At 45.3% G+C, this 15,897-nt stretch overlaps 1 long non-coding RNA gene across 4 annotated transcripts in view; it reads right to left on the reverse strand.

Moving 5' to 3' along the window:
* Positions 1-5,805: 5,805 nt before the first annotated feature.
* The window catches only part of LOC117089618, a 47,185-nt gene continuing 37,093 nt past the window's right edge, over positions 5,806-15,897 (reverse strand). For 3 of the 4 annotated variants that reach the window (XR_004439677.1, XR_004439674.1, XR_004439675.1), the window contains one exon: positions 8,480-8,863. This is a non-coding gene — a long non-coding RNA (uncharacterized LOC117089618). Of the gene's footprint in view, positions 6,579-8,479; positions 8,864-15,897 lie in introns of those variants that run through there. The other variant, XR_004439676.1, reaches the window with a different exon arrangement.

Genomic DNA, 15,897 nt, shown 5'->3' on the forward strand with positions numbered 1-15,897 from the left:
CTGGGATCCAATTCGAATTGCAAATTCTCAGGCCCTACCACAGAAACTCTTGGAGGTGAACCACGGCAGTCTGATTTTTACCTTCTAGGTGATTCTAATGCCAGTTGAAATTTGAGAACCACTGCTGTAGGGAAACTGACAGATGTGCAGTATGTATGTTGGGAAGTGGGAGGAAAATGGAGGTTTATAAGCAAGAGTAAAAGCAACGTCCTTACACAGGTTACAAGGCCCTCCAGGATGAATACATCCTCATCACCTTCCTCACTTCATATCCCACCACTCTCCTCAGACGCACTGACATCCTCACTGCCCTCAGCATGCCAGGCACTCTCCTGCCTCAGGGCCTTGGCACTCCCTTCTTCCCCTTCTCAGATGGCGTTTCCCCCAAAGCTCTTCTGCCTCCTTTGGGTGTCTACTCAAATGTCACTTTTGCAAGAAGGTCTTCACTAACCATCCTATTTTAAATTGCTCCCTCAATACACACAAACACACAGATACACACACTTGCATCTTGAAACCTCTTCCCTGTTTTATTTTCTCCATTGCACATATCAACACCTATTATATATCGCTTTCTTATTTTTTGGGTTAATTATCTATCTTTCACAATTTCCCACTGGAATGCTAGTTCTATGAAGGAAGTGGTTTTGTTCTGTTTCACTTACTGACATATCCCCTGGGCCCCAACGTGCCTGGTAGAGAGGAAATACTCAACAAATACTTATTGAAAGAGTGAATAAATTAACTATATCTCAGTCAAATAAATACATGACCATAATTAATAAGAAAAAGGTTCTCATGACTTGATTAATAAAGCGACTAGCAGTTCTTTACTTGGGGCTGTAAACTGGGTTTGTGCATTGAGGTAGAGACCATTAGGGTGCTGGGAAGAGAAAATCTATGTGTTCCTCCTACTTCCTCACCTGCTGTGGTTGGAGCCATGTGACAAGTCTGACTAACAGACTTTGAACAGAGGAGGAGTGTGTAAATGTAGGTCAAGGCAGATCACCAGGAGAGTCCCTCCACTTCTCTCATTTCATTTGGCTGTGACCATGAAAGCCTTTGATAAGTCACTAAGTGGAAACAGCCTAGATCCCTGGGTCAATGCATGGAGGAAAGCTTTCCAAGACATTCTATGAAGGGGGAAAAAAAATTGTGTTCTGATACATCATTGTGACTTCAGGGCTTTATTTGTTACTACAGCCTTGTCTAGCCTCACTGCACAGCCTGACTAATAGAGTCATTATTAACAAGCAGAGATAAAAGGTAAATTCAGAAAAATTGAGTCTTCTGAATCATCTTTCTGTGAATAACTACTTGGTAGACTTAAGGAAGCCCCTGTACCTTGTTCACAAGTATAAGAATATTAAAATGTTGCCTGGACAATGACACATGTGTAAACCACAAAAACTAAAACTGTTAAGTTGGCAGTTAGGCAGACATGAGCATGGGAGAAGAGGGCTCCCTTCCCAGGGATGTCAGGTGACCATCAGGTGGTGGTTGAGTGGTTGTTAAAATGGCTCTCTAAAATAATAATTGATCACAGACAGCACCCAATAGACCTATTGGCAGTCTCCGCTAGATGGAAAACACCTGAAGTGGGTGATCAGCTGCTTCCCAATAAGATCTCAGGAGCTGGGCAAGTGGGCTCAAGATGGACACTAAGAGGCAAAATGGTAGAGTTTAATTGGTATATGACCTTCCTCTAGGAATGCTCAACTGATAAGGGAAAAATGCCTCAAGTGAGCGTGCACACAACTTCAGGAAGCGCACTGCACATGCGGCCCCTCCCAAATGTTGGGAGGCCACTGTGCATGTGGACAGCCTGCCCAAGGAAAAAATCAAGGGAGGAGAGATGCAAAACTCCAGAAGCATGACAATGTATAAAACCCCAAGTCAAAGGTCAAATAGGACACTTGGATCTCTCAAGTCACCCACTTGGCCCTCTTCCAAGTGTACTGTACTTCCTTTCTTTCCTGCTCTAAAACTTTTAATAAGCTTTCACTCCTGCTCTAAAACTTGCCCTGGTCTCTCCCTTTGCCTTATGCCCCTTGGTCAAATTCTTTCTTCTGAAGGGGCGAGAATTGAGGTTGCTGCAGACCGTATGGATTCACCACCACTAACATGAACAGAGCAGAGGTGGAACCAGCCTCTTCTGCCGCACCCTCCCAAGGACAATGTTGATGGCCCATCAGGCTCATATCATTTCTTAGAAATAACTGAAATCACACTAACAATGATAGGAATAATAATAGCACTAATACTTATTGTTCTCTATGTGACAGACATGTCCTAAGTGCTTTACACTTACAAACTTATGTTTATAAGTTTATTCCAAGATAATGTGAGTACCTTCATCCCAGGTTACACAATCTCAAGAGGACCTGAGAAAGGAAGCCTAAGCCAGTCAGTTTACAGTTTGGTTTTAGACATTTTGGGGAGACAGGAATTGCAGTTAAAATCATAAATCAATACGTGCACAGTATATGTTGGATTGGCCCAAAAAGCATGACATCACAAAGCTTGATTTAAATCCTTGAAATCAGTAGAAAGGAAATCCTGAACTGAGATAAGGAGGTTGTGGAGACCAAGGTTCTTGTTATGTAGATGAACCTTATAGGTGGCAGCTCTCAGAGAGGATAGTGAATGTCTCTTCTCAGACTTTAAAGGTGTCAGACTCTCAGTTAATCAGGGAAAGACCTAGAAGGAGAAAGTCCTAGCTACATTAATGGAGATTCTCTACAGATGCAAAATTTCCTCACAAAAGATGGCTTTGCAAACTCATTTCAATCTGTTGGCCCTGTGGCAGCCATTTCAAAATACATCAAGGAACTATATTTTGGGGTAAAATATTTTGGTTTCCTTCAGGGTCTGCTATCTGTCATGTGATGCCATATCTGAGTCAGGTTGTAAAGTAAGCCACATTATATAAGATTAATAAAACCCAGTCAGGTGTGGGGGCTCACACCTGTAATCCCAACACTTTGGGAGGTCAAGGCAGGAGGTCACTTGAGCCAAGGAGTTTGAGACCAGCCCCCCATCACAATAAAAAAAAGCTAAAATAAAAACAAAAATGGCTAATAAAACCTGTCTAATGAGATTTTATGGTTTCTAAGGCGTGACTCCCCAGGCCCCTTAGATAGGAATTTGGGCAAGAGAAAAAAAAAGTCAGTTTAGTTCTCACTCATTAAATCTATTTTTTTTTTCTTTTGGATACAGAGTCCTTCTCTGTCACTCAGTCTGGAGTGCAGTGGTACAATCACAGCTCACTGCAGCCTTGACCTCTGAAGCTCAAGCAATCTTCCTGCCTCAGCCTCCCAAGCAGCTGGACTACAGGTAGCACCACCATACCTGGCTAATTTTTTAAAATTTTCTTTTTGTGGAGGTGGGGGTCTCACTATGTTGCCCATAGTGATCCCCCCACCTTGGCTTCCCAAAGTGCTGGGATTACAGGCATGAGCCACTGCACCCAGCCTTCATTAAATCCTTGCAGCATTTCCATGAGCTAGGTCCTATTTTTATTACCACTTTTCACACAGTGAAACAGATGCAGACAGATTCAGTAACTTACCCAAGGCCACACAGCTTGTGAGTGATAGAGCTGGGATTTGAACCCAGCAGTCTGACTGGAGGGTTGGGGATGATCCCTGGGCTGGGAGAGAGGCATCCCTGAGACAAATCGCAGCCCCAACACTCACTAATCAATTGACTTTGAGACAACAACTTAACTTTTTGCCATCCTAATTTCTCCATCTCTTGACTTGGGGCAATGTTGTAGTAATATGAATAATATTATTCCTACAACATGAGATAGTTGTAAAACTGGTGGGCTGGGAGAGGTCCCCAAACAATGGTGGGACCTTGACCCTAGCCAGTATCCAGGCCCTTGACACTTTCATGAGGAGGAATTCAAGGAGGAGTTTAACAACAGTGAAAGTATGGAGATTTGTTTATTTTTATTTTTGAGACAGGGTCTCACTCTGTCGCCCAGGCTGGAGTTCATTGGCATGATCTCAGCCTCGACCTCCCAGGCTCAAGTGATCCTCCCACCTCAACCCACTGTGTAGCTAGGACTACAGGTGTGCACCACTATGCCCAGCTACTTTTTGTATTGTGTGTGTGTGTGTGTGTGTGTGTGTGTGTGTGTGTGGTGTGTGTGTGTGGAGATGGGGTTTCTCCATGTTGCCAGGCTGGTCTTAAACTCCTGGACTCAAGCGATCTTCCTGCCTTAGCCTCCCAAAGTGCTTGGATTGCAGGCATGTGCCACTGTGCCTGGCTAGATAGAGAGCTTGATTGCAAAGCAAAAGTACACACTCAAGACAAGGGAGTGCTGGCATACTCAAAAGAAAGAGTCACATGGAGCTTGGGGTTCCTATCACTATTGATTTATTTAACCAAGGGGTGGAATATTCATAAAGATTCCTAGAAAAATGTGAGGATTTCTTGGAACTGTAGTGCCACCCATTTTTACACCAAATATGGGTGTTCCTGGAACTGTCATGGCACTGGTGGGTGAGGGTATAATGAGGTCTTGGGAGAAATCTAGGTCAAATCCAGCACTATGTTGGGTCCAGTTGGTCTTAGCCAGCTTGGCCCACACCCTGGTTTTTCAGGGTCTTATCAGCCCCTAGCTTCTATAGTTATTTCCAGAGTTTCCATTTTGCAAGGCATGTGAAAATGCTCCTGGAATTTTCTATTCTCCTGTGACCACGCTGTATTTTTCCTGACTCAGTTGTTGAGGATCAATTGAGATCATGCATATAAATTACTTTCTGCCTGATGACCCAGAGTAGATGCTCCATAAATGTTATTGTTGCAATGGTGATGTTCCAAATCAACAGCTTAGATATCTACAGGTATTTGGAATGAGGTCTTAGCATGGTGAGACATTTAGTGTGTCTCTTTTGTTCCTCACTGGAGTTTATGGGGAGACCTACTCCCCAGCCCAGGTAACCAAAGGCAGCCCCTTTATTATATTATAGAATCTAACTGAAGTCCACTTCCCCAATGCAGCAAGACCAGATATCTGCACCAAAGTTTGCAGTGGGAGAAAGGAAGGTGTTTATTTGCAGGGCACTATGCAAGGAGAACCAGGCAACTAATAAGCATTAAGTCCCCACCTCCCTGATGGCTTGCAGGTAAGCATTTTTAAATGCAGGGGGAAATTTCAGGAAAGCAGAAGTTACAGGCAAAATCATAAATCAATACCCAGGTTACATACTGGTTTGGGCCTAAAAGGGCAGGATATCTTGAAGCAGAAGGCTTAAAGGTTATAAGTAGATTCAAAGCTTTTCTGATTTGCAACTGGTTAAGAAAAAGAAGCTTTGTTTAAAAATTTGGGGCCAGCAGAAATAAAGGTTAGCTCTGCCTCTTTGGGTGTGACTTTCTCTAGGCCCTTCAGGAAGAAATTTAGAACAAAGTACGATGATCAGAGTTCAGTTCCTAGTTCCCCCTTATCTGAGATCTATATGTGGGGGGATGGGTTTAGTGACAGTCCAGTTTCTGAAAAACAATTCAGAGATGCATGTTAAGATGCTATCTTTAGTTTCTGTAGGGAACCAAGCATCCTGTGATTCTGGCTTCCTTGGCTATTGTTTTAGTTTGCTTTTTTTTTTTTTTTTTTGAGATGGAGTCTCTGTCACCCAGGCTGGAGTGCAGTGGCGCCATCTCAGCTCACTGCAAGCTCCGCCTCCCAGCTTCAAGCAATTCTCCTGCCTCAGCCTCCCAGGTAGCCGGGATTACAGGCATGCACTGCTACGCCTGGCTAATTTTTGTGTTTTTAGTAGAGACGAGGTTTCACCACATTGGCCAGGCTGGTCTCAAACTCCTGACCTCAAGTGATCCACCCAACTCAGCCTCCGAAAGTGCTGGGATTACAGGCATGAGCCACCATGCCCAGCCTGTTTTAGACTACTATTACTTTCTTGCTTATCAAGTTGCTTATCTGGGCTAGGGTCTTAGCATGGGGCTAAGCTCCTCAGGGCTAGCTAGGTACCTGGAATTTCCCTTAATGGGACTCAAGGTTTTCCTTTATTTCCATGCTTGACCCTCTCCCACCAGTCCATCCCCTACAGGTCCCTAAGAGGAGGGTCCTGCTTGTCTCATCTTTTCAATACCACGGCATCCATGGTGATGGCAGGCCCAACTACTACAGGCCCCTCCTTGGGAGGCCTCCTGTCTCACCACACCTACCCCCAGCCTACATAGACATAGGCTTCTCCCTTTGGGTTAAGCCAACCTGACCTGCCACCTGTGGGGATGGGAATAAGGGTGTTTATAATTCAAGGAACCTCACTTGTCTGCATATAGACCTACAATGACTCTCCCCCTCAAACACATTGATCCTGAGGCAAAAGAAGCTGTTGAAGGTTTTCTGAATCATCCACAACAACAAAAAAGTTTCATAGAATGGTGGTAACCAAATCCATTTTGTTGTTTAGATCCCAATTTTTTGAAAATCCTCAATCCATGAATGACAGCAGTCTGCAGGGGAAGTGGGGGTGGAGGTGGGAAGAGTGGGGAGGGCCGGAGGGCTCTTAGGTTCTGGAGTTGGACGCAGCCTCAGATGTGGCTTCACCCTGTCAAAGAACAAAATTTCCACACATTGAGTTTAAAGGTCCAGTTGGTTTTTATTATTGATTTGTGAATCAGGCAGCATCTTATCTGTAACATAGAAAGGGTGCTCTGAAGAGCTGAGCAGATGGAGGGGCAGAAAAGGCTGGGGATAGCAAGATCAAGAAACAAGAAGTGGCTTGGTCATTTCAAAGTTACTTTCCTTATGGGGTTTATGCAGAGGGGCCTTCCCTCTCATGCCTGTGCAGGTGGATGGGGACCCTTTTGATGCAGGAGCTAGAAAGAAATTAGGCAGTTGGTGAGGGTAAGAGAGTCCTCAGCAAGGTTACCCTTTTAACAAAAAGCAGCCCCCAAATCATTTCTTTTCTAACAGAGAGTGACCTGAAAATTGGAGCTGCAAACATAGACAAGCAAACTGGAAGCTTGCACGGATGAATGCTGGCAGCTGTGCCAATAGGAAAAGGCTACCTGGGGGCCAGGCATGTTCAACATGGAGGCTACATCTTCCCTTTTCTTTGTCACCACGTGTACAGTAAGGGAACAGGCAATATGGCGCCAGCCAGGTAGACAACCCATCTGCATAATAAAAGATTAGGGTGGTGAGGCCATCTTCTTCGCATGTTATGTAAATGACACACCTGGTCCAACCAATCTTTGGGCCCTATGTAAATCAGACACCGCCTCCTCAAGACGGTCTATAAAACCTCGTGCATTCTACCATGGAACCGGAAGACCCGTTCGGGAATCCCCCTCTCTGCAGGGGAGAGACCTATTTTCTTTCTTTCGCTTGTTAAACTCACTGTGTGGATGTCTGTGTCCTCGATTTCTTTGGCATGAGGCAGTGAACCTCAGGTATCACCCCAGATGAACTACACCACTTCACTTTCTGTTGGTTGCTGTAAATCTCCTGATTTTTGGAAAACTGGCCCGTTTTAAAGTTCAGTTTGAGCACATGTCAGGTAGCACTAGTGACACTATTCTGGTTTGCTCTGGTCTGTTGGAGCCTAGTACAAGGACTCTGTCCAAAGCAATGGCCTCCTGTAAATTTTATTTAACAACCTGAGCCCAGGGTAATAGTGACACAGATAATGGTACCATGGCTTAGAGATTCATTTCTCCCCAGTGGTCACTGTGGGTTTTAGCAGACAGAACAAAGAGCAGCAGATCCAGGAACAGTGGTTAGCCAACTCAACAGCATTTCCCAGGGAGATGGCTCTCTGTGTAACAGTCATAATTTATCAGACATTTTCAGTCCTTTAGAAACATTCCTGTTTTCTTCTCTCTCCTCAGCACTTCCGGTTTTTCTTTCATTTGGAACTGTTTCTCCTTCGCTATGCCCATTTCCCTTTCTTCCTGGTATTTCTCTCGCTTTCCCTCTTCACTGCTAATCTCCTTATTCTTCTCTTAACTGGTATGGTCTTTCATATGTATTGAATATATGTCAGTGTTCCCTGTTAGCAATTTAACAACTAGATCAATTTATACCCCAACTGGAGTGAACAGATTGAACAAAACACCTGACACCCATTAAATCTGAATTTCAGATAAATAATAATAATATTTGGAACATACTTATACAAAAAAAAAAGTTGCTTACCTGAAATTTAAATTTAACTGGGCATCCTGTATTGTATTCTCACAGCCCTGCCTCCACCTATAGCTCAGTATAGTTTCAAATTATGTTTGTCCTGCGGTGGCTCTTGGGAAGAAAACCAGGTCCCATGAATTCTCTATAATAAACTTGGTAACTGTCTTACACTTTTTTTTTGAGGCAGGGTCTTGCTGTAAACCCAGGCTGGAGTGCGGTAGCACTATCATGGCTCACTGCAGCCTCAATCTCCTGGGCTCAAGGAATCCTCCCACCTCAGCCTCCCAAGTAGCTGGGACTATAGGTGTACACCACCACACCTGGCTAATTTTTAGATATTTTTGTAGAGGTGAGGTTTCGCCATGTTGCCCAGGCTGGTCTTGAACTTCTGGGCTTAAGCAATCCTCTCACTTTGACCTCCTAAAGTGCTGGGATTACGAGAGTGAGCAACCACATCCAGCAGTCTCTTATAATTTAAGAAATGTGATTAATCAACATTTCCTGAACACCCCAAATTGCGGAGAGTTTTTGTTTTTTGCTTTTATGTGACACCTACATCTTCAAGGAGCTTGTTTTTGAAGGCAGCTGGCCTTCTTAGGGCACTCTTAAGCCCTGCCATCACTGTGCCATCCCAGAAATTGGAGAAAGCTCGGGGTGCAGAGGCTCTCAGGGTGGCTGAATTCCAACAGCAATGTCAGGCTCCTGTGAGGGAAGTTAAGGGAAAGTTAATTCTGCAGGAAGTGGGGAAGGGAGGAGTATAAATTACAAGCTTTTCTTTCAATATGACATCTTTGCCTTGTATTTCCTATATCCTCGGAATGACTGAAGGATAGGGAAGAAAATACTCCGTCTTCTGATGCTCCTTTGTTTCTATTTGGGAGTGAAGCTCACAAGATGAGGGACTGCAAATAAACATTCCTAGATGATGCAAAGGTCTCTCTCTGCTGACAGTTAATACCTTGCCTCCAAGCCTGAATTGCCTTCCTGTCTGCGTGGTGTCTGAACAAACAGCAAGATGTGCAGGTCACTGAGTTACATGAAGTCGGCAGGGCCTAAGGCCTTCTGCAAGGTATGACTCTCTCCCTCCATACTGAGAACATTTTGAAGTGACTTCAGAGGCTGCAGGGCTTGGGAAGTCCCATGAGAACTGCTCCCCTTTCCCAAGGCACTGACATGGCCTGTAGCCAGGCATTGCCGTTTCTCGGCAGCCTGATCCAGGCCAGGCTTTCTGCTCTCCCTGCTGGAGGACTGCCATCCTTATTGAGTGTATTTCCAAGAAAGCAGTTGACAAGCTTGGCTATGCTATTTCTGGAAATGTTCAATAGGCCATCTTCTGGCAGGGATCGCTGCTGACGGATGGGTCTGAAGGGGAGACCGAGTGCTCAGCGCCATCACGGCCCCGGCCTATTCCCAGGTGTCTCTGAGCAACAGCCGTCCCCAAATACCACGGGCTGTCAGCTGGCAGGGGCTGTGGGTCTCTGTGGAACTTGCTTCCTCCCTGACAGGGAGGCTGCCAGCAGGCCTGCTGCTAAATGAAGACAGGCGCCCTGTGACTATAAATTATAAAACACATCAGCTCTGGCTGATGCACCGCATGTCCCACAGTCAGCTCCACAGGGGACACTTGGCCACTGCCAAAGGGCATTCTAGACAGTGGCTTTAACTCTTGTGGCAGCCACAGCAGACAGGCCAAGCCTGTTGCCGGGCAGAGGAGCTCTTGGCAACTCCCAGAAGTTGCAATTGCCCTGGACTGCTGAGCTCTGTACAGACCAGGGCTTCTCAACCTCTGCACTATTGACATTTTGGACAACATACTTCTTTGTTAGGGGCCATCTGAGCATTGTAGGTTTAGCAGCATCCCTAGTATCTACTCACTAGATGCCACCATTATCCCCTGCCCCCCGCTGTCTCACACACATACACAGAATTGTGACAACAAAAAAATGCCTCCAGACATTGTCAAATGTTCCCTGGAAGGCAAAATCGCCCTTGGTTGAGAACCACTGGTGTAGAGGAAAGAGGATAGGGTCTGGAGTGATGGCAGAGAGAGGAAGATGCCAGTTCAGAATCTCTAGGTGAGTTGTGAAGCCAGGCAAGTAACAGAATCCTTTGGCCTCAGTTTCCTCATCTCTAAAATGGGTAGAAAGAGAAGGTCAAATCAAGGGAGTATGGAGATCAGCTGAGCTAATGTGTGTGATGCACTTTGAGAGGCAGTTCAGCTGTAGGTCAAACAATGTAGGAATAGATGATGTAGTGCTTAATTTTTTTTTTTTTCTTTTTTGAGATGGAGTCTTGCTCTGTTGCCCAGGCTGCAGTGCAGTGGTGCAGTTCACTGCTACCTCTGCCTCCCAGATTCAAGTGATTCTCCTGCTTCAGCTTCCAGAGCAGCTCGGATTACAGGCACGTGCCACCGTGCCTGGCTAAGTTTTGTATTTTTAGTAGAGATGGGGTTTCATCTTGTTGGCCAGGCTGGTCTTTAACTCCTGACCTCAGGTGATCGGCCCGTCTCAGCCTCCCAAAGTGCTGGGATTACAGGTGTGAGCCACTGCGCCCAGCCTAGTGCTTAAATTTAAAGAACACGGCTCCCTTTGAAGAATTTAGCCGAGTATTTATAAAATTCCCCATGACTCTTAAATTAAAACAAACAAATGCTTTAGAAAGCTTTTCTCTTTATGTTTTTTCTTCTGATTTCTAACAAGAATAAGTAGGCTGTGTCTGCCTGAGGTTAATGTACAAGATTTCCCCTAGTCTTCCTTGAAAGAGGCTTCAAATTGTTTTGTTTTTTAAATCAACACCCTAGGAATTGTGTCTCTCCAATGAACAAACAGAAAGTAATGAGGGAAGGGAATGCCCCTCTATTTTATACACAAAATTAGCATCCTTTTCTTTATAGTTAGTAACAAAAACTGGTAAGGAACCACCACAGCCCTATAGAAAGACACTGTTGCTTTAAATGAGCTTTGCTGTTATATAATTCTCTGGCTGATTTCACCCCTCCAGCTTTCAAGGAACTGTAAAGAAATCTCTAAAGGCTAATATTTCTCCTGTTCACACTGGCAGAAAAACACAAAGGAAACTGGTAACCTGAGCTCCCTGGAAGGTAAAAAAGGAAGAGCCGAGTCCTGGAGGACAGGGCTACATGTGTCCCCTCCCGTCTTGGGGACCTTGTCAAGCACCAGGCGGCTGCAGCCCTTCTTTACAGCACAGGCTGTGTTCTTTTGGATGAGCCAAGGCCACATTTGCTTTGGGAAACAGGACACTGTGATTAATCAAAGAAAACAAAAACAGCTTCATTTTCCATAATGGGCCCATCGAAAGGCTTTTCTAGGAAAAACCTTGATCAAGCTGTTCCTTCTGTTTCCCTAGTGGCCAACAGGGCTGGAGGGGGAGCACGGGGCAGCGGATGGTGTGAGCAAGAAGGTATCCATGAAAGTTTATTCCCAAATGATCCCTTCCAGAAAAAGGCTTCATTATGTTCACTTGCCCAAAGCACTGAGAGCGCCCACCAGCCAACAACAAGGGCCCCATGGAAGAAGGAGGAAAGCAAGTGTCCCCTTTCCAAGGCCAGACATTACTGTCCCGGCACCCAAGGTGCCCACCCACTCCTACTAGATCATTCCAGTCAGACAGGGTTCCTTGAAGGGAGGTTAGGGGAGTGACTCTCTGAACCAAACAAAGGAACAAAGAAGGGTCAGAAAAGGCAGGCAGACTCGGCACTGTTGTAAAATACTCTCATGTGCTTACATCACAGTGGCAATCACAATGTAATTCTTACACCAGTACAGACAGGGGCAGGGCTGGGATTAGGGTGAGGTCAGTGGGGGCACTGCCTGGGGTGCAAAATTTAAGGGTGCCAAATAAACGCAATAATCAAATAAATAATATTTTAATGCAATATTTTAAAGTGAAAATTGATATCAAAAATCCAGGATGAACAAAATATCAAAATATTAAAATTGAAAATCAAGATCCAGTTTCACAGACATTGGGTGTCCCTGCCAATCAGCACACATTTTACTTTGGCTTTGCAGGGTCTCCTGGAAGGAGCTCGGTAAAGCAGGGTGAGCAAAGAAGCTCTGGATTTGGAGACAGAAGAGCAGGGTCCTTCTGCACGACATATATCTCCAACCTCTCTGAGCTCTGCTCTCCTTTGCAAAGTTGGTTTAATATTCACCCATCTACCTCACAGGGTTTGTTGGGACCAAATGAGATCTTGTTCATGGGAGCGTTTGATAAACCATAATCTATGACATCCTTGAAATGGATAACAGAAAGTATAACCATAACACTGGTAATTACAGTGGTGGGTAAAACAGGAAATTCTTGGAAAGGGAAGGGGAGAATCGGCAGGAGACAGGACAAGGAGGTCGGGGGGAGTAAGGGACAGGCAGTGTGGTGGGAAGTGCGAGGAGCCCAGATTCTGAAATCTGACCTGCTTTCAAGTCTCAGCTCAGCTATGACAGCTTCCTGAACCTCAGTGTATTCTCCAACCTCTCTGAGCTTCAGTTTTCCCAGTCTTAAAATGGGGATAATAATAGATTGACTATGAAGTAATATGTATGTAGCACCTAGTGTGGTCTGCAAACAGCTGGGTGTTAACCCCTTCCATCACACACACATAAGTGTGTGCATGCACACCTCCCTGCATACCCCAGTCCCCATCCCAGAGTAAACAAAAAGAGTCTAACTCTGTAAAATATTTGAAGAGATTTATTCCTTTTTTTTGACACGGAGTGTCACTCTGTCACCCAGGCTGGAGTGCAGTGACACAATCTCTGCTCTCTGCAACCTCTGCCACCAGGGTTCAAGTGATTCTTGTGCCTCAGCCTCTCAAGTAGCTGGGATTACAGGCATGTGCCACCATGCCCGGCTAATTTTTGTATTTTTAGTAGAGATGGGGTTGCCATGTTGGCCAGGCTGGTCTCGAACTCCTGGTGTCAAGCAATCTGCCTGTCTCGGCCTCCCAAAGTGCTGGGATTACAGGGGTGAGCCACCACACATGGCCATTGAAAAGATTTATTCTGAGCCAAATATGAGTGGGGCCCGTGACACAGCTCTCAGGAGATCCTGAGAACATGTGCCCATGGGGTCAGGCTGTAGCTTGGTTTTATACATTTTACAGAGACATGAGACTTCAATCAAATACATTTAAGAAATACATTGGGCTAGGTGCGGTGGCTCATGCCTGTAATCCCAGCAGTTTGGGAGGCCGAGGCAGATGGATCACTTGAGGCCAGGAGTTTGAGACCAGCCTGGCTTACATGGCAAAACCCCATCTCTACTAAGAATGCCAAAACATTAGTCAGATGTGGTGGCACGCGCCTGTAGTCCCAACTACTCGGGAGGCTGAGGTATGAGAAACGCAGGAGGTAGAGCTTACAGTGAGCCAAACAGTGCCACTGCACTCTAGCCTGGGTGACAGAAGGAGACTGTCTCAAAAAACAAAACAAACAAAAAAAAAAACCAAAAAAACAAAAGAAAACATTGGTTTGGTTCAGCAAGGTGGAACAACTGGAAGCAGGCTATAGGTAGATTTAAAATTTTTCTGGTTGACAATTGGTTGCATTTATCTAAAGACATGGGATCAACAGAAAGGTAGTGTCTGGGTTAAGATAAAGGATTGTGGAGACCAAAGTTCTTATTTGCAGGATTCAGACAGAATAGGTTGTAAAATGTTTCTTACCAGACTTAAAGTCTGTGTGGATGTGAATGCTGGAGAGGTATAATATAATGAGGCACATCCAACCCCCACTTCCGATCATGGCCTGAACCAGTCTTTCAGGTTAAATTTGAAGAGGGCCCTGGCCGAGGAGAAAGTCCATTCAGATGGCTGGGGGGCCTTGGAATTTTATTTTTGGTTTACAATTTCTTAATCTGGGTGGAGGGTACAGAGTTCAATTACAGGTCTTTTTAACTGCATGTCCAAAATAGCTGAGCTCATCTAGGCCTCCTACTGATTCTGCCAAACTTCCAGGCTTTGCCCTTCAGTTCAGGGGCAGCTGAGATTTCTGGGGGTGGAGGAAGCACACTAACATGGGGCTCTGAGCACAGCTTTAGGCTGCGGGTGTGCCCTGCAGCCACCCCTGCTCCGCAGGGGGCAGTGCCCCGCCTTGCTCTGCCTCCTCTGTGGGTGAGCAGCGATCCAGCCCTCACTATGGTTTCCCAGACACACCCTGGGCCCTGACCTGGAAGCCGCAGGGCTGGGCCCCATGGGCAGTTCCAGATCAGTGCTGTTAATATATGGAAGCCTCAGACAAAAGATGTTTCAAGGAAAGTGGTTTCTCCTGGGATGACTGAGCTCCTTTGAACCAAATCTCTGTACCTTTCCTGATGGAACAAAGGGGGAATGCAATGTGTAAAGTGGGGGGGCTGTGAGTCACAGTGGACCCCCTGGAAGCCAGTCTGTGCATTCTCTGATTAAAAAGAGAAAGAAGAAGCGCCAAGAATCCAAAAGAATAAAGATTCTGGAAATAATTCCTGTTTGTCTTTGGAACGTGTTCCTCCTCCCCTAAGTCTCCCCTTAGAGACTTTTTGTTTTGGCTACAAAAATCGGCCTGCATTCCCCAGCACCCACCTGCATTGTGGGAGTGACTGCCTGCCCCACAGGCGGCTGTGGGGAGGGAGGCTGCAGCAAGGGCTAACTACACGGATAATCCGCTAATCCACAACTCAGGGCTGGGATTTAGGATAAGGACTAGGGTAAGTGAAACAAAATCTGAAAGAACACCAAAGCAACTCAGTAATCAAGATTAGTGATATGTTAATGTAATATTTTTAAATACCAAAAATATGCATGATGAACACAATAGTCATTTTTAAAACAAATACAGGATCCATGCAGAAGCCCTCATCCAGTGCAACTGGGAAGAGCCAGGACCAGAGGCCTTTGGTTTGTGAATCCTGGCACCACCTCAGCAGGCCAGGGGAGAAAAATGTTCTGACCACCCCAGAAATGCCTTACCCTACAGCAGGATGGCAGGGCCAGTCTCCACCCATGACTGAAACCCACAAGCCCCACCCAGGGACCCAAGCTCTGCTCCTGCCCCTCCCCTCCAGATCTAACCTCCTTCCTGCACCTATCCATTCCAGAGGTCCCAAACTGACTGCGGGAGCCTGTCTTATTGAGCTCATACAATGTTTTTCATTTTTAAAAATTACTTGCCAACATTGAAAAATTTGGAGATTCTTATAAAAATCCCAATTTCTAGCCCATCTATTAAAATCCAAATTTCCAGCTTGTCTAGAAATATCCAAATGTTCAGCAATTGATAATAATTCCCATGTACTGAGAATATACTCAGTGCTGAGCACAATGCTCAATATTTTCGATATTTTTTCTCTTACTTCACAGCAATTCTGTACTCCCTCCCCATTCTACAGATGATGAATCTGAGGCTCAGAAAACTTAAATAACCTATCCAAAATACACACAGCTAATGAACAGTGTGGCTAGAGTTAAACCCAGGGGAATTTGACTATAATTCCATGCTTTCAAATTCGTGTACTTCCCACCATCCTGGAAGGTATGGACTGAACTATCGGCTTTCAAGTGTTGCAAGAAGGCTGCTCGGAGGCCGGCACTGAGTACGTATGGGGTGAGGTAGAGGAAGCTGGCTCAGACCCCAGGGCTCCTACTTTTGTTAGGGCAGGTCTTTTTTAAAAAACCGTTTTACATACTGAAGTTCCCTTCAAGTTGTCTTTTGGAAAGAGAATCTCACTGCTCAGAAACAAAACGA

The sequence above is a fragment of the Trachypithecus francoisi genome, unplaced genomic scaffold, assembly GCF_009764315.1.
Source record: "Trachypithecus francoisi isolate TF-2019V2 unplaced genomic scaffold, Tfra_2.0 Lachesis_group11, whole genome shotgun sequence".
NCBI lineage: Eukaryota > Metazoa > Chordata > Mammalia > Primates > Cercopithecidae > Trachypithecus > Trachypithecus francoisi.